The 19,716-nt window shown below is 33.5% G+C and overlaps 1 long non-coding RNA gene across 1 annotated transcript; it reads left to right on the top strand.

The window, feature by feature from the left end:
* Positions 1-2,793: 2,793 nt before the first annotated feature.
* On the top strand, positions 2,794-6,223 carry LOC145793467 (uncharacterized). The gene is made up of 2 exons (XR_014333863.1): positions 2,794-3,173; positions 5,989-6,223. It is a non-coding gene; the product is annotated as an uncharacterized LOC145793467 (long non-coding RNA).
* Positions 6,224-19,716: the final 13,493 nt, after the last annotated feature.

The raw sequence follows: 19,716 nt of genomic DNA, 5'->3' as shown, positions 1-19,716 counted from the left end.
AACATGAGTAGGAATTCCTACCTCTAGAGATGAAACCCAAAAGAAATGATGAAGAACTAAAAAATGCTCCAAATCCCAAGATTCTCGGATCAAAATGTAGCCCTCAACGATCAACACACTTTCTACAAAGGCCCAAGGGTAGAAAATCACTCCTACTAGATCAATCCTAAGTGAGAAGGAAGAAAGTAGTGAGAGAAGCTCTCAAAAATGGCTTTTCGGAAAAGTAAGAGAGAGAGTGGAAGTTGAAAAGTGATCTAAAAAGACCTAGCTGGTATCTGATATACATATGACCCACTTGAGCGGAGAATAGGACGCTCGAGCGTCAGACACAAAAACTGGACCCGCTCGAGCGTAAAGATTCCCGCTCAAGCGCCAAGACACAACTACAAAACACACCCGCTCGAGCGCGAAGGGAAGGCCGCTCGAGCGTAGATTCCCCCCTTCCAGAACTTTTACAGACAATAAACTACCCGCTCGAGCGCGAAGACACCCGCTCGAGAGCTACCCGCTCCAGCGTAAGAAAATCCGCTCGAGCATGAAAAACACACCTACAGAAGTTTTGCAAAGGCACGAAATGCTGAGAGTGTGAAAACCCCGCTCGAGCGCAATAAGGCCCGCTTGAGCGGACAACCAAAAATCAAACTCCACTCGAGCGCAAAGGGACCTACTCGAGCGTAACACCAAAAATCTGGGCAACAAGGAATGGGACTAAAGGTCAACCACCCTGTTCGAAACACGCCCAATACATCCTAAAACTCAAACACACGGAATTAAAGGATAACAACAAGATATACAACCACCAACTCCATGGAACTTAAGTCCGGAATATAACAATCAAAGGAAGAGAAACTGGGATCGCTATAAGCTGAGCTAATTACTACGAATCAACTTAATTTTTACAAACCGAATAAACTAACTAGCTAAGCTAATTATTACAAAACCAATTAATTAACTACAACTATTCTATGGAACTAACAAATTAATTACAAATTAGAAATGACTAATTAATTGCTTAACCACTATCCCCATAACCGACACGGGTATCAACCTAGTAAGGAGTCTTGGTGCTACAATCGTCTTCAACAAGGGCCACGCTTGGGATGACCACGTAAGTAAACCACTCATTTAGGATCTACACATGTAAAAATAATAAAGCATTGAGAGACGTTGATTAATGTTTTGCTAATTTTTGTTTGGCTGTGATTGGCAGTGGATTTTCTGGGAGGGCCCATTCATCAGTGCAACAATCGCAGCTTTGTACCACCAAGTCATGATCAAAGCCATCCCCTTCAAGTCCATGTGATGATCATGTTTGGATCCACCATATGATGCTTTTATTTGTGGCCTTTCATTCTCTGTTGTTTTGTTTTTGGGTGTGTATGTAATGAATTTCTTAGAAAATGTATTATATATCCAAGTAATATAATCCAAAAAAGAGGGGATGATGGTTGATGGGGCCCAATCAGAAGGTGGAGATGGGGGTGTCTGGATCATTGCATTTTGTGTGGAGTGGAATGGACTCTGTAATATCAATTCGGTCACAAGACAATAATAACTCACCGACGAAATCAAACTAGGGGGCAATTCGTATTTTAAGCAAACCACGGAGGTGTATTTGTTAAGGTTAGTGTTGATGCTTTATGCACTTTCCCTCTTTGTTGATGTAAGTTTTAGCATGTTTTTCTTTCTTCATTAATAAAGTTTCATTTTACTGATCAAAAAAAAAAAAAACTCTAATAATTTAGACAACTTGGATAATTCGGGTTTAACTCGGATTGAGTTTAGGTAAATAATCTTGGATTACAATTCAGCAATTCAAGCCTTGATAGGTCTCAACATAAGTTAAATTGAGATTAGATAACCTTCCAATCTGATCAAACTTGCCCAATTGTACCCCTACTAAATTCTCAATCGGGAAAGGATTTCCTAGAGACAAGGTAGTAGGAATTTTTTGTTATCTGCATATGTACTTTACCTTGTAAGAGTTATTAAATAGAGGAATGATGTGTATCTCTTGTTTTTTTTATCATTCATTTATATCACTACCTACTAACAATCAACCTATGCTATGCACAGAAAGAATTTTTATTTTAAATACAGATGTTATACCTACTGCCAATCAACTAGTTTTATTGGTACCTTAATTGAAGACAATCAAGATAAAGATTACTAATAAAATGTCATATAGGTGGTAATATAAAATAATATGGAAAAAAAAAGAGGTAATATATGGGAGCAGCTCCTCTCAAGACTTTATCTTTTTCATATTTGTCAAGAATTCACTCTGTGTACATGGATCTTTGATACAAGCCGTTTATCTCATAAGTTTAAAGAGAAAATTACATATGTAAAAACTAGTTTCATCAGATATTGATAGGCACTAACTAATCGTGTTTTGTTTATAAAAAAATAATAAATATAATTTTAAATTGAAACATTGATTTATAAAACAAAATAAGATAAATTATTATACTTATTAGTTTCTTAGTAAGCCGATATTTTACATATATGTTCTATTCTTTAATACTTACGAAATGAACTATTCAGATTATGTAGCGACCCTAATTTTCTTAAGTCATTTATTTATTATTATGATTATTATTATCTTATTTTATTTTTGACTTTACTAATTGTATGGTTACATGAGATTTAATGTGGTATTTAATGAATTTAATGTGGTAATTAATTAATTAAATGTGTCATTTAATTATATATTATTAATCTTTAAATATTTATGTTTGTTCTATATAAAAAAAAAAGAGAGGTGATATAAATATATAGATATATATTTTATCTTATATTTATATTTATATATATTGTAATTATGTGTATTATATATTATAATATATTATAATAGTCATATTAGATTAGGAAAGGAAATTCGGTTATTATATATATATATATATTATAAGTAATCAACTAGGTATAGGAGTTGATAAGAAAACAAAGATTAGCAAAGTGAATCAGAGAGGAGGCTGCCGTGAGAGAGAGCCGAGAGAGAGAGAGAGAGAGAGAGAGAGAGAGAGAGAAATCAAAAGAGAGTGCTCTGTATGGCGTCAGAAAGAGCAGAACGGTGGGAGGAGAGGAGAAAAGGAGAAAAAAAAAAGATTAGGGTTTTGTTTTGGTGGCTCCTTTAGTTCTCCAAATATTTTATTGACCTTCAAAATAATATAGTGAGTACAAAACCCACTTTCCTTGATTTATGTTTAATTCGCTGTTTTATTTAATTATTTATTTTTATTTGTTTGATGTTAGTTTGATTTTGTTTTATATAAAGATGATAGATTAATTTTAATTATTTTGATTAGTTGTGGATATAAGATTTAGGGTTTATAGATGCTAGATTGATTTTAAGTATTTTGACTAGTAGTATATGTAAAGTTTAGGGTTCTTAGATAAGTGATTGATTTTAATTACTTTGATTAGTTGTGTGGGTAAACTTTAGGGTTTTTAGATGATTAATTAATTTTAATTACTTTGATTAGATATATATGTAAAGTTTAGGATTTTTAGATGATTGATTAATTTTAATTATATTGATTAGACGTATATGTAAGGTTTAGAATTTTTAGATGATTAATAGATTGTAATAATTTTAATTAGTTGGGTATGTAAGGTTTGGGATTGTTTTAGATGATTGATTAATTTTAATTATGTTGATTAGACGCATATGTAAGGTTTAGGATTTTTAGATGATTGATTAATTTTAATTATGTTGATTAGATGTATATGTAAGGTTTAAGATTTTTAGATGATTGATTAATTTTAATTATGTTGATTAGATGTATATATAAGGTCTAAGATTTTAGATAATTAATTGATTGTAATTGTTTTAATTAGTTGGATATGTAAGGTTTAGAATTTTTAAATGATTGGCTAATTTTTAATTATTTTGATTAGACGTGTATGTAAGGTTTAGAGTTTTTGGATGATCGATTGATTTTAATTAATTGCATTAGTTGGGTATGCAAGGTTTAGGGTTTTATTTTGGGTGACTTTATTAATTCTTTGAGTGATTCTTTAATCTTCAAAAATAATTGTGAGTACAAAATCCACTTCCCTGGATTTGTATTTAATTCTTTGTTTTTATTTATTTATTGGATATTAGTTTGATTTTGTATTCACACAAAGATGATAGATTGATTTTAATTATTTTGACTAGTGATGTATGTAAAGTTTTGGGTTCTTAGATAATTGATTGATTTTAATTACTTTGATTAGTTGTGTAGGTAAAGTTTAGTTTTTTTCTTAGATGATTGATTAATTTTAATTATTGTGTTTAGTTGTGTAAGTAAGGTTTAGGGTTTATAGATGATTGATTGATTTTTAATTATTTTGATTGGTTGTTTGTGTAAGGTTTAGGGTTTTTAGATGATTGTTTGATTTTAATTATTTTGATTAGTTGCATGCCAGGTTTCGGGTTTTTTTTTTATATGGATTGATTTTATGATAGTAATCACACTCATGATTATATAAAATTAAAATAAACTTAGAATCCATTGATATTGGTTAGAGGATGGATTGATTCGTTGTTTTTATTTATTTATTTTTATTTTGATGTTGTATTGATTTTGTATTTGCATGTAAATGAAGGATTGATTTTACTTATTTGGATTAATTGTGTATGCCACGTTTATGATTTTTATAGGGATTTATTTTATGGTTGTAATTACACTCATGGTTATATGAAATTGATATTAATCATGAACTTGTAGATAAATTCCTTATACTCCACCATGACTCCATGGATTGTTGTTTTATTTGAGTGATGGGGAGAAAGAGTGTATAAAAAAGTGAGGATTATGAGAGTTGTTTCATGCCTTATGCCCGGCATTGTTATATTTGTCTCATGATGTTGATGAGATGTTATTTATATTGTTGCCTCGTTCTCATGAGTAGACGAGTGCTTTGATTTACGCGCGTACGTATATGCTAACCATCCGGGGAGTGTGAGTCAAACTCGGGACGATATCCCCGTGCAAGTTTGGCTTCGGAGCGGTGTTAGATATACGGGAGGCACATGGGATATATGTGTAGGCCAGAAGTGGAGGGCCGAAGTGGTGGAGTTAAGGAACAAAGAATTTAATTATGAATTTATTAGTATAGTGTGTATGGTACTGTTATGTACATGATAAAAAAAAATAGTAAACGATCTTGATGAATTATGAAATTTGAGGAGAGGCATGTATACGTGATTTTGGACAACTCTTGTGTTGTGCCTTTTTATTAAAAAGATCGATTAGAACTTATAATCGGATGACCTTGGTTATTGTCGGTTTGATTCATTTTGGTAATGCAGATTTTATAAGCTGTTTTAACCCATGAAACGAGCTCATTTTTATTGGTTTCGCGTAAAATGAAGTAAAACATCATTCTGCACACTTTTCTTGTTTTGGAATTTTTCGAAAAAAAAATCATCTTAGGGCAGTTTTGGTTCGTTTTCAGCTTCAGGTTTTTCGATTGAATTCTGTTTAGATTTTTATATCAAGTTTTTCTCTTAACCTGTTCAGTTTCTGTTAAATTCGTTCGCTGTGTCTTATAGGAAATTTGATTCTGTACAACTTTCGTTATTTGAGTTTTGATCAATTCGGATTATTTAAGTATGAAACGGTGTAATTTTATATTTGTTTCAACAAGTTACTTATGATTAAATTATACTAACTTTATTTGTTTTGCAGGATGGTGGGTCTTACTAACTTTTTATGCAGGGCTAACCCACCATATTTCTATTTCTATTTTGTTTATTTTATAATACATTTATATTTCGTTGTATACGGACAAGAAACTAAATGCCACCGTGTCTCGAGAAACTACCCATTCGTCTCGGTGCGGTTAGAACTACTTGTCTTGTCCCGTGATAAGAAATAATGTACTTTTTGTTTGTGTCTGGTAGACACGTGGGTGTCAATTCTTGTACTCATACCAGTATACTTGTATACTGACCCGTTTTGTCTCTTGGCAACTCGGGTGCGTTCTGTTGGAGCGCAGCTGAGCTTTCTTTGCAGGACTAGTAGAGGCTTTGGTGGTGACGAGAAATAACCGTGATCGTAGGACATGTCGTTTGGAGTTCTTTTATTTTTTTCTTGAGCTTAGGTTTGATACTAATTTATGTAATTATTATTTTTTTTTTATGACCTTAGTATTTTGGATAATTTGGCTTGGGTTGTAACCTTACATTATTTAAGTTGTTTTGAAGTATTTAATGTTACTGTAACGTTGGGTATATTAGATAGTTTATGAAATTATGGTGCATGGTATGTTTGCTGTTTTGTTAATTACCTTATTGAGATTAGAATGTTTAGATTTTTGTTTCACTCCTAGGATTTGGATGATGGAATATTGATTGGGGTTTAGTCCTAATTTAATATTTAATTGTCCAAATTTTGGGGCGTGACAGATTACCATTGTAAATCCTGTGAGGTGCACAAAATAAAGTACCGAAAGTTACGAAAAAAATAAAATCTTGAGAAAACTTCTCCCGTGATATGTAGGGAAGTAGCTCACCTCTAGATCTCTTCTCTTCTATTGAGAACAGAAAATGAGAGATGCATAAAAAAATTCCTCTCCCCATCTGTCATGTCTTCTACGTCTTTATTCCCCTCTTCTATACAAAAGACCAACAATAAACCCTAATTGACTCTTAGAAACATATCTGTATTGATGTATAAAAACTAACTAAATCCAGAGCTTCAAGTTCAACTATATGCAAATAAAAAATAAAAACATCAAAGAAGTGAAGACAATTAAGAAAAACAAATATCATATCAAATTCCAAAATGATTATAGATTCAAAATATGTTTATAAATTAACCACAATAAATTTAGTATCATCATATATATATGCAATAGTTTTCAATTTTATTTTATTTTTTTCCAGATCGTAGGCTACAGAATTGTTGAAACCTTTGAGCTCGGGGAAGAAAGAATGACGCAAACGACTTAGAGAAGGGAGAGAGGGGTTTTTTTTCACTCTTCATCTGTCAATTTTGTAACACCCTCAAAAAATACATAAGCCCATCATACAACAAATCCATAAACATAAATGAAATATCATACATTCATACATCGGAGTATTCTTTACAAAAGGTATTACATGTTGACAACAAAAGTAAATTCCCTACGGGCTTACAACTTTCCAAGTCAACACTTGGTTACAAGAAAAGAAGAGTTCTAACTCTTTACATATATAGCCCTCAGCTTGAATTTCATGTAATACAAAGCCAATAAAACAACAAAAAGAAGCCTGCAGCCTCTAAACCGCCCAAGCTAAGTCCTTGGAGGCGGCATGTCTCCTATACCTGAAAATGATGTCCCATATAGGGTGAGCCAAAGCCCAGTAGAGATATGCTAAACATAATATGAACGATAACTAAAACATTAGCATCCACCAAATAGTTAACGCAGGTAAACCAATGTACATCGTTTCATACCAATCAACATTTATACCCATGTTTCAATCCACTTCCCTTTTATTTATCCAATTCAATTCTAGAGCATGGTTCATTATCTAACCAAACAATTTAAGTGAGACTATAGCTCATATCATCAACACTCCCATTATCCACAATTCAAAACGACACTACAACTCATGTTATTAACACTTTGATTATCAATAATTCAAAATGAGATTACAACTCAATTAACAATGGAGTCCATCCTCTATCTCCTCCCAAACCATGGAGTATATCCCCTATCTCCTCCCAAACAGTGGATTACATCCCCTATCTCCTCCCAATCCATGGAATACATCCCCTATCTCCTCCCATGTAAGATACATAAGCAATGTATTTAAACACTTTATCATATACAATGATCATTTAACGCACAAATACAATGTATTATTTCAACCATCATATTCAATGACATATTCCAGGTGATTAGTTTCAGTTTACCTAATCATCATACAGTGTCTACAACAATCAAGACTATCCTTCACCGATAGCCCAAAACAGTTATTTCTAAACAGATAATAAATGTATCAAACAGATAAACTATCAACAATTTCCCAGGTGAGTGATTAATCAATCCAACTACACCATTCAATCTCAATTCCATCCAATTTCATGATTTCCAAATCAATTTCATATTCCCCCAATTACTAAATTAATGATACAAATTAATCAATTACATTAAATTAGGGCACTTTTCCCCTATTCTCAAATATTGTTTCCAAGTCCACATTCTACCCATTATACACCACTAATCTCACTTTCAAGGACTCATAGGCACATAGAGCTGAAAATTACAAAACCCCTCTTGCTAACATTTCAAATCTCAAGCCCTATCTTTCCAAAATTTCCATAATTCCACCATTTAATCAAAATGCCTAAAGTTTATGTCAAAGCTCATAAAAATAAGTAGTTATCTGCACCTCAAATTTCGGAGCTCAAAGGAGAAGATGAACCAAGCAAGTGGTGAGCTCCAAAGGTGGCGAAATCAACTTCTATTCGGATGGAAATGGAGGTCTTGAGAAGCTCCAATACTGTAATGAAGACACAAGGGTTGGGTCTTACTAAATCAAGATCAAAATGTAGAGAGAGAGAGAGTATTCTAGAGTGAAAAGCTCTCAACCTAGGGTTTTGGAATGCTTTAGAGAGAGAAAGAGCCGAAAAAGTGATTCAAAATGGCTTCTTCTCGGACTGAAATACACACAGTCCGCTCGAGCGTCAGACACAGACTCCCGCTCGAGTGTGAAAACGGATGCTCGAGCGTTGAAAGCACACTTCCAGTTTCTGCCGTGTGAAGAATGGTTTTATAAAGTGATCGTATGTTTTTATAGACACCTAAAAAAAGTCATTTATTTATTTATTTTTATTTTTGAGTGATTTTTTTAAAATTAAGTTAAAATTTTTATTTTTTGGGCATAACTTGTATTGACAAATTTAAAAAGTAATTTTTTTAAAAAAAAAATCCTATAAACAAAATTTAAAAAGCCAAAATAAAAAAAAAAATCGTTTTTGAATTTGTTTTGAAAATTCTAATTTTTGAAAATATTTTTTTTTTGGGGTTCATCTTGTTGAGTTGAATCTTAAAACCTAAAACTTTTTGAAATTTTTTTAAAAATAGTCACTGTAACTTTTTTTTTAGTTTATTTTCATCTTTATTTATTTTTATTTTTTTTTAAGTTTCAAACAAATTTAGGCTTCTTTTGGCAACTAAAAAAAAAAAGAGACCTTTTGTTTCCAATTTTTTTGTCTTTTTAAAAAAAAATTATGTCAAGCTTTTTTTCTTTTTCAGTCCGTCTTGTTGTGACGAATATAAAATGTATATTTTTTTTTGAAAATTTTCAAAAAACAAAAATAAGCCAAAAAAAAAAAAGAACACTTATTTTTGTCTTTTCTAATTTTTTTTGGAATTTTTTTTTAAAAATTATAATTTTCTGGTTCGTCTTGTTGAGTTGAATCTAGAAATCTAACTTTTTTTAATTTTTTTTTTTAAAGTTCACTAAACATGAAAATAAACAGAAACAATAAGTCAAAAAATAAGCAAACCCTAAAACAACACTTATGTTGATGATATATTTCATTGAAAAGATCTTTTGCTATAATATATACTAGCGTAATACCTGTGGTATCCATGGATATAGATACATAATCAAAAATTAATTTTTTAAATTAAATAATAACATAAAATTTGTTCAAAAATTATTATTATTATTATTATTATTTTCAATTCTTGGGTTGTTCATATGTGTTTTAAATTCTTAATAGAAAATACACGTCATAGTGTAATTAGTAAAAATTAAAGAAATTGCAAAAGTTCATTCACGATAAAATATAAATAAATTTGATCTTATGAGTTTATAATTTTAACTTAGTCTATGATAGAGTTCACTTGTATAGCGATCCCGGTTTTTCCTTTATTGTTTAATTATATTTCAGACTCGTTCAGTGGATGTGTTGTTGTCTTATTCTCGTTTCCATCCTTTACTCTTTGTATTTGAGTCTTGGGTTGTGTTGGGCAGGTTTGGAACAGGTTGGTTGTGTTCGAAAACCAAAAGTTGATGCCCAGATTTTGGCCTTCACGCTCGAGCGGTATAGCGATCCCGGTATTTCCTGTTGTTGTTTAACTATAATCCGGACTCGGTTCCGTAGATTCGTTGTTGTCTTATCCTCATTTCTATCCCCTACTCTTTTAATTAGAGTTTTGGGTTGTGTTGGACAAGTTGGGAATAAGTTGGTCGTGTTTTAAAACTTAGAATTTTTGCCCAGGTTTTGGTCTCTTCGCTCGAGCGGACGTTTGGACGCTCGAGCGTGAATTTCCTTCTCTCAACATTTTGGACATCTGCAGAAAATTCTGGGAGAGCGGATCTTGGGACGCTCGAGCGTGAGCCTCTGTCTGACGCTCGAGCGGGGTGTTGTACGCTCGAGCGGACCTGTTTTTATATCAGTCCGTGAAATCACTTTTTTGATCACTTTTTGATTTCCTTTCTCTCTCTTACTTTTTCAAAACCTCCATTGGAGAGCACCTCACTCTAAAACCCTAACTTCTCTCTTAGAATTGATCTAGTAGGAGTTGTTTTCTCACCTTGGGCCTTTACAAAAGTTGTGTTGATCGTCGAGGGCTATCTTCTAATCTGAAAATTTCGGGATTTAGAGCATTTCTGTTTCTTCATCTCCTTCGTTGAGCCCCATCATTTGAGGTATGGATAACCTACTCCATCTTATGAGCTTTGTCTTTGAATTTTAGTATTTTGATATGTTGGGGGTTGTTGGGTAATTTAGAGAAAGTTTGGGCCTTTGTGTAATTTTACAAAAGTTGGGGTTTTAAATATATAAACCTATATGCATGTTAGGCATAGAGAAATGAGATTAATGTTGGGACATTGATGGAAATGGAACCTTAGGGTTGTTTTGTGAACTATGGTGATTTGCCCTAATTGGATTAATTAATTAATGCACACGATTAATTGAAGAAAATGAGGAATTGAATTGAGAATGTTAAAATTGAGAATGTATGTGACTAAAGAGTGTAGATGAATCTTTTATTGCTCATCTAGTTGAAATGTTGATATATTATCCATTTGTGCATTTATTTCCTGCTTAGAAATAATTGCTTTGGGCTACCGGTGGAGGGTAGTGTTGATTGTTGTAGACAATGCATGATGATTAGGCAAACTAAAACTAATCAATCGGATGTGTCATAGAGTATGACGGTTGATAGAATACATTAACTGTATATATTGAGTGATTGTGTATATGACCAATGTGTTTATATGCATTATGTGTAGACGGTTAGTAGAATACATTAAATTTATGTATTGATTGATTGAGTATGTGATTCTGTGTTTACATGCGTTATATTGTGTATAGAACCTTTGTGTTTATATGCATTGCTTGTGTAGAGGAGGAGATGGGGGATGTACTCCGCGGTTTAGGGGAAGATGGGGGATGTACCTCTAAACCGGATAGGATTGGGAGGAGATGGGGGATGAACTCCGTAGACACAGCTCATATGCTTGTCTAGAGAAGTGAAGATACAACTCATATGCTTGTCTTTGTGAAGTGTAGATATAGCTCATAGGCTTGTCTAGTGAAGTGTGGATACAACTTATATGCTTATCTGTTGATGTGTAACACGCTTATCTGTTATGGTAATGATATAGCTCATATGCTTATCTGTTGTGGTATTGATATAGCTCATATGCTTATCTATTGAAAAGTTGGTTTGATTTGATATAACACTAAAATGTATATCATAATCGTTTGTGAAGTATGGAAGTAGTTTGTGTGTTATTGATATAACATCAAAATGGGTATCCACCGTGAATTTCGAAGGTGTTCTAGTGATGAACTATAACCTCATCAAATGTTTTGGCCAGAGTACTGAGCCTTGTTTTCAAACTCAAAGTTGAATAAGAAATGAAAATTGAATTGTATCATAGACTTAGTTGTCATGGAATTGAAATAAGATATAAATGGAGGTATAAGTATTGACCATCTTTCAGTTGCTAATCTTTTAGGCATTGTTTATAATTGGTTTAGTATATCTCTGCTGGGCTGTGGCTCACCCTATATGGGAACATCATTTCAGGTTCAGGTAGCATGCCACCTCCAAGGACATAGCTTGGGAGGCTAGAGGCGGACAGACTCTTATCTCCGTTTGACGTGTTACATGTAAATTCAATGCCAAGGGCTTAATGTGTAACCGAGTCAATACTCTCTTTGTAACCAAGTGTTAACTTGGAAAGCTGTAAGCCCGTAGGGCATTTACTTTTGTTGTTAACGTGTAATACTTTTGTAATGAAGTACTCTGATGAATTGAGGAAATGTGGATCTTTTGTATATGAATGTATGTTTATATTGATGGGTTTAATGTTATTATTTTGAGGGCGTTACAAGCGGGGCTTTTGACGCTCGAGTGGGCCCTTTGTTTTTGTATCTCCGTTCGAGCGGGAATTTTGACGCTCGAACGTGATTATTCATCTCCCAGTATTTTGTTCTGCAGGTCATCGAACGCTCGAGCATTCACTTTCACGCTCGAGCGGGGACCATCAACTGCAAAACTTCTAGAAGTGTGCATCCGGCGCTCGAGCGGCACTTTTGACGCTCGAGCGTGAGTCTGTGTCTGACCCTCGAGCGGAGAGTTCCACGCTCGAGCAGACCTGTTTGTATATCAGTCCGTAATTCAGCTTTTTGGATCACTTTTTCAGCACCTTCTCTGTCTCTAACTTTTCAAAACCTCCATTAGAGAGCTTTTATCTCTGGACTTCAACTTCTCTCTAAGAAATCATCTAGATCAAGTGATCTTCTACCTTGGTCCCTTTGTATAAAGTGTGGAGTTTGGCTTGCTCTTCATTTTGATCCAAAAATTATTGGATTTGGAGCACCTTCAAAATTCTTCATCTTCTCCATTTGGTCTCTCCATTTGAGGTAGGGATAACTACTCATTTTTATGATCTTTAACATAGATGTTGAGCATTTTGTATAGATGGTTTGATTTGGGAAGTTAGGGTTTGAGTTTTGAAATATATAAAGAGGGGCTTTGTTTCCTTTGAAATAAATTTGTATATGTGGGTTTTAAAATGAAGTTATGGATGTTTATTAGAGGTAGTTGGACCCTTGAGTCAATTTTGAGAAAAAATGGGAGAATACCCTAATTGGGTTTATTTGGGTCATTTATATAATTAATGAAATTAATTATGAGATAATGAAATTGGTTTGGAAATAATGAAATTGAGGAGTTATGAGAATGAATGGTGGAGTTGGATAAGTTAATCACTCACCTTTGGAAATATTGATAATTTATCTGTTGATGCATTTATTATCTGTTTAGAAATAATTGCTTTGGGCTATCGGTGGAGGATAGTCTTGATTGTTGTAGACACTGTATGTTGATTAGGGAAACCTGAAACTAATCACGTTGAATATGTCATTGAATATGATGGTTGGAATAATACATCGAATATGTGTTTTGATTGATTATTGTATATGATAAGTGTTTATATACATTGTATTGTGTGGGAGGAGATAGGGGATGTACTCCACGGTTTGGGAGGAGATAGGGGATGTACTCCATGGTTTGGGAGGAGATAGGGGATGGACTCCTAAACCGGATATTATTTGGGAGGAGATAGGGGATGGACTCCATTGATACAGCAAATATGTGTATCTATTACGAAGTATGGAAGTGTTTTAATATGACATTGATACAGCAAATATGTGTATCTAATGTGAAGTATAGAAGTGTTTTGATATAAGTTGTTATCTCATTTAAAAAGGAAGTGCTTAAATATGAGTCATTGTCTCATTAAATTGTTGGCCAGGTTCTGAGCCATGTTATGAATTGAAAATTTGATATGTAAAGGAAAGTGGAAAGAAACATGGACATATCTGTCATGGAATTGGATTGTGTTGTACGTTGGTTAGTATGAGTTAAACATTTATCAAATGCTAATGTTTTAGTTATTGCTCATATTATGTTTAGCATATCTCTACTGGGCGTTGGCTCACCCTATATGGGACATCATTTTCAGGTGTAGGTGATATGCCGCCTCCAAGGTCTTAGCTTGGGAAGTCGTAGAAGCTGAAGGCTTATCTTTTGTGAATATCTTTTGTATTACATGTATATCAAGCCAAGGGCTTATTTTGTGTAAAGAGTTAGTACTCTACTTTCGTTGAACCCAAGTGTTGACTTGGAAAGTTGTAAGCCTATAGGGCACTTACTTTTGTTGTCAACATGTAATATTTCTTGTAAGAATACTCTGATGAATGGGAATGTACTTTATTTTCTTAAGTTTATGGATGTCATGAATGCATGATTTATGTTTTATTTTGAGGGCGTTACAACTCGATTATATAGTAAATCACATTTATCAATATACTAATTACTCAATTTCTAATTTGTAAAGCTTAAAAGTTTACTTACTTAGAGCATCCACATTAGGCTAGTTATTATGGTTTTAGGACAAAATTTGCTTAGCAAGGTACACAATCTCTCTTCCATCAGCATCATTAGACCAGAATTACATTTGATATACGTTATACAATATTTTATCATTTATTCTTAAGAGTGACCAAACATCTTGTCAATCATCTAGCCAGACATCCTATCAGACAGCTAGCTGCTGCACATTTGTTTTTTGAAATATGAAATATAATATTTTATCATTTATTACTGAACATTCAGGCAGATATCCTATTGGATAACCAGCTGTGCACCATTATTTATTTTATCTTTCTTTTGATGAATATAGATAGAACCATCCTAGAACCTTCTAGAAGGTTGTTTGCATAATTAAAAATGAATATTTTATAAAAATAAATTTTAAAATAGAGAGCCTGACAAAGGTGTACATACAAAAAATATTAGATAAAATAGAAAAAGTAACTTTTTAGTTATAATTTTGCTCAAAATTTGTTGAGCCTGGTGTGGATGCTCTTCAACATAAAATTATAACTTGCCGCACGTCACAACTTTTAGGTAAGATGGATTAGGGTTGAGAAATTCTATTTTCACGCAATTACTTACCTAAGTACATATCATTTCTCAGTGCACACACTTATTAGTTTGGTTATTGATTATTCTTCTTATTCCACACACTTAATGTTCCAATTATATCCTAACTCATATTCCTTTACACACACTATCTAAACCCTCATTCCACACACCTTTACTTATTTCAGTTTGCTCTTCCACACACCTGATGTATCAAAATGACACATGAAGAAATAATGAAGAAACAAAGAAGTAGTGGTGATAGGATGCATTGAATTCAGAAATATATTAAATTAGAACATTGAAGTTCAGTGCTATTACTTTTCAGGAAAAAATGAGTAATTAGCGAAATCAAATGCGGTCCTAATAAACATTCAATGAAAAAAAAATGATATTGCAAAATCAGAAAAAAATTTCTCAAGGCTTTGTTTGATTATCAGGAAGAAAGGGAGGGATAGAGATGGTCACTATGTTTCTCATCATTTTTTAATACTTTTCATTTCTTTTTCCATAAGCTTGACTGAATTGAAAAAAATAACGGTAGCTATGAGGTTATTGAGAGAAGAAACCTTACTTTAGTTTACCTAGGGAGAGAATGTGCAAGGGTTCATAATCATTTATTAACTAAAGAACTTATGGATTGCAACATTACAGTCAAAAGGGTCAAACTTCTGTCTTCTAACAAGAGATACAGAAGATAAGAATGAAGAATAAGTTCTAACTTGTTGGGGTTTTGCAAGAGACTAGCTTCGCAATGTTCCTCCACATAACTTTGTAGTTCTTTGGGTTTGGTTGAAAATTTGTGAATTTATCAATATGTGCACTGAGATTTTTTTATTTAAAAAAAATGTGTATAGAGAAAATTTGAATATAATATTAAGAGTGTGTTTTGATATCCATTATAATCATTTTACTTTAGTGTATAATTATCATTAAAATAATATTTTATTAAGTGTGTCCACTGAGATAAGTAGGTGTGTGCAAATATAATTTCCCATTAGGGCTATAGCGATCCCGGTTTTCCCTTCAGTGCTTATTGTATTCCGGACTCGGTTCCGTGGATGTGTGTTGTGTCTTTATCGCATCTCCGTCCTTTAAATTCTTTGTACTTGAGTTTGGGATGTGTTTGGCAGGTTTGAAACAGGTTGGTTGTGTTTAGAAACCAAGAGTTGGTGGCCAGAGTTTGGCCTTCACGCTCGAACGGGCCCTTTTGTATTTGCTCCTCCGCTCGAACGGGAAGTCTGACGCTGAGCGGGATTATTCCGTCTTCAGTATTTTTCCCTACTGGACATCGGACGCTTGAGCGTCCACTTTCACGCTTGAGCGGGGACCTTCGTCTGCAGAACTTCTAGAAGTGTGCATTCGACGCTCAAGTGTCGCTTTTCACGCTCAAGCAGGAGTCTGTGTCTGACGCTCGAGCGGCCTGTGATGTATATCAGTCTGAGAGAAGCCTTTTTTGAATCACTTTTTCGACTCTCTCTCTCTCTAACTTTCCTAAACCCTAATTTGAGAGCTCCTCTCTCTCTCTGTCTCTCTCTCTCTCTACATTTTGATCTTGGTTTAGTGAGACCCAACCCTTGTGCCTTTATTAAAGTGATAGAGCCTTTCTAGACCTTCGTTTTGATCCGAAAAGTTGTGGGTTTGGAGCACCTTCGAGTTTGTTCATCATCTCCTTTGGGTCTCTTCACTTGAGGTAGGGATAACTACTCATATTTATGGCCTTTAACATAAACATGTAGTCATTTTGATTAATGTTGAAGTTAGGAAATTTTGGGTGTTAGGGTTTCAAAGTTTGAAATGTGTAAAGAGGAGTTTTGGTCCTTTTGAACTATACATGTGTATATGGGTCTTAAGATGAAGTCATTGATGTTTATTGATGATATTTGAACTTTTGGGTCAATGTTGAGAAAAATGGGGAAAATGCCTTCGTTGGTTCAATCGGATCATGTGTGTAATAAGTGGAATTTATTATGGAAATAATAAAATTGGGAAATTATGAGGTTGAATGGTGGGGATGTGATGGGTCGTTGAACACACCAAAATTAAATACTAAACTACACCAAATTCTTTCAGAATAATGGCAAGTCCAGGTATCGATCCACAGGGACAATTGTGAAATTAAACTAATTTAATTGTTAAATTCCTAAATTAATTTTGATAAAAAAATTGATTGTTCATAGCCTAAATTAATAACAAATAAATTAAACTAAGGAATTAAATTATCAATAATAAATGAAATTGGATTTACTGAATTGGGGGAAAAACTAGGGCAAAGAGTCCACCACTAGCCACGTAATTAGGGTTTCCAATTGAAATCAATTATGCTATGGTTTGAACGGATTAATGCTTCACAACTACAAGCTCAAAGCATTTAACAAGAAGATCATCACATTCAATATACGAGCACGAACCATCTCAAGTAATATGAATCATTCACTCTAAACTAAGGTAGTGATACGACTCGTTCCTCGTAGCATGGTTCGTCTCATACTTTGAATGTGAATGAATAGAAAACTCATGTACAGATAACATTCAACAATCACAGAAAGTCAAATATTCGAAGAGATAATGAGAAATATATATAAGAAACTTCTAAATCACCATACAAATGTTCAAACCTTAACACAATTAAAAATCAAAAAGAAAACTAAATAATTACATGGCTAGGACTTCATCAAAACCCTAGAAAAGGAGACTAGCCAGTCATGGAGGAGTGGAAGGAGGTAGATGAAGAAGAAACCACCATAGGAGACATCCTTGAAGCTTTTTGTTTCTCTTCCCTTCCAAACCCTAGCCTCACTCTTTAGGTCAAAACAAGTTCCGAACCCTAGAAAAGCCTTTTGCTTGCCGTTTTATACTTCTACTCACGTCCAAACAGGTTTAAAACGTCGGTTTGACTTTTCCAAAAAAAGTCAACACACGTGCGAAAAAGTCAACGCTGTCCAAATTCTGTCTTTTTGCCCATTTTATGGTCCAACGATGTACAACCTGATTGACATTCAACACACATAAAGTATACAGTTTGACCAGCAAGTGAAGTTAAGAGATTCTAATTAGCAGCCTCAATGATGTACATTTCGGCCTTAATCACATCCCCCAACTTACTACTTGATAGTCCTCAAGCAAGTAAAATAAAATAAAATAAAACAAAATCTATCTATTTCCTCTTTCATGGGAAAAACAGTTGCATTTAGCATATACAACAAGCCTTTAAACCACAAGGTTACCCCAAGTGGACGAGTAAAGGCTCGTAAGGGTTTCCAGAAATGACACCCACAAACATTAACATATTCATATATACTCAACAACAAATGACCACACTACTCCACCTAACAATCAACTTATGTGCCACTACTGTGTGATATAGAGACATCATGAGTCATTAAAGGCACAGTGGACAAGCATGAAGGAACCTATTGAGTCGAAACCACAATTCAGTTAATACAAAAGTAAAATTCCCTATACTTGTGCATGCTAGTAGACAAGTCATGAGTACCCTCGGTGTAAAGTGCAATCTCCATGTTAGTTAACTATCCACTATAATAGCCCAGTGTAACTCATAATAACACCCAACATATACAGAAAAACTAACCTGTTGCAGCCAAGATTCTCAATATTTTTTTTTTAATTTTTTTTTTTTTTTTACTGTGCAATGTCCTGATCCATTAAGCTTTCTAATCAACCCATGTAGCAAGTTTTGGGCCAATGACTCCCAAACCAGACGGTTTTAGGGCATTAGGTGTAGAGACACCCCTACGGGCTTAATAACTCGAGTTGAAAAGGCTACGAATCTGAACTAGTCATTCTTCTTATTTTTCCTTAACTGTGCAATGTCCAAGTCCCTTAAGCTTTCTAATTAACCCATGTAGAAAGTTGTGGGCCAATGACTCCCAAACCAAACAGTTTTAGGGCATTAGGTGTAGAGACACCCCTACGGGCTTAGTAACTTGAGTTAAAAAAAAAGCTACGAACCAAAACTAGTCAAGGGTTTTTTTTTTTTTTTAAGAATCTTGGCTCCTCATTTATTCTTTTCTGCAAGTCTAGCTATTATCAATGATGTACACTAGGGATTATAATAAAAAGATCACCGCTATGATAGTGCGTTCATGTGAATTAAGGCATACTCATGACAAGTGTACTAAAACCACAAACACAGACAACTCTCCTCGTGCAAACATCGCATGCAAGTATCTACCCAATAAACCCTTTTCATACAAGTCTACTATGCTCTGCAATTAACATATGCAAATATCATCACCCTACTAGCAAAAAGTCACATCAAGTGAAGTAATGCAATCAAGTGAAACAGGTATAAGCATGAATTATGTGCCAAATAGAAATGCACAAAAGAAAATATAACCCTTATCCCCCAACTTGAATATGACATTGTCCTCAATGGAAAAGTAAAGAGAAATGAGAGAAAATTACCAGAATTGTAGGTGCACATCTAGGTAGGCAGAGAGTAACATAGAAACAATTTTTTTTTAAATTAATAGAAGGGAAGAAAATAAAATAAAATAAAAACTAAACTACTTAATAATTAAATGAACAATTACATCATAGAATAGAAAAAATTAAAATTAAAATAAAATAAAATAAAATAACATCACTAACTAAACAAATAAAATTAAAAAAAAAAAATAAATAAAACAATCCACAAACTAAAGAGAATCAGTAACAAAACAATTTAAACTAAACAAATATAGCAAATAAAAAAAAACTAAATTAGGATTATTGTCAGCGCCATGATTTCTGAGGTGTTTTTTTTTTTTTTACGAA

This window comes from Camellia sinensis, chromosome 1 (genome assembly GCF_055761805.1).
Source record: "Camellia sinensis isolate YWXY chromosome 1, ASM5576180v1, whole genome shotgun sequence".
Taxonomy (NCBI): Eukaryota; Viridiplantae; Streptophyta; class Magnoliopsida; order Ericales; family Theaceae; genus Camellia; species Camellia sinensis.
The sequence above is the reverse complement of the archived record's forward strand: the minus strand, read 5'-3'. Positions and strand labels throughout refer to the sequence as shown.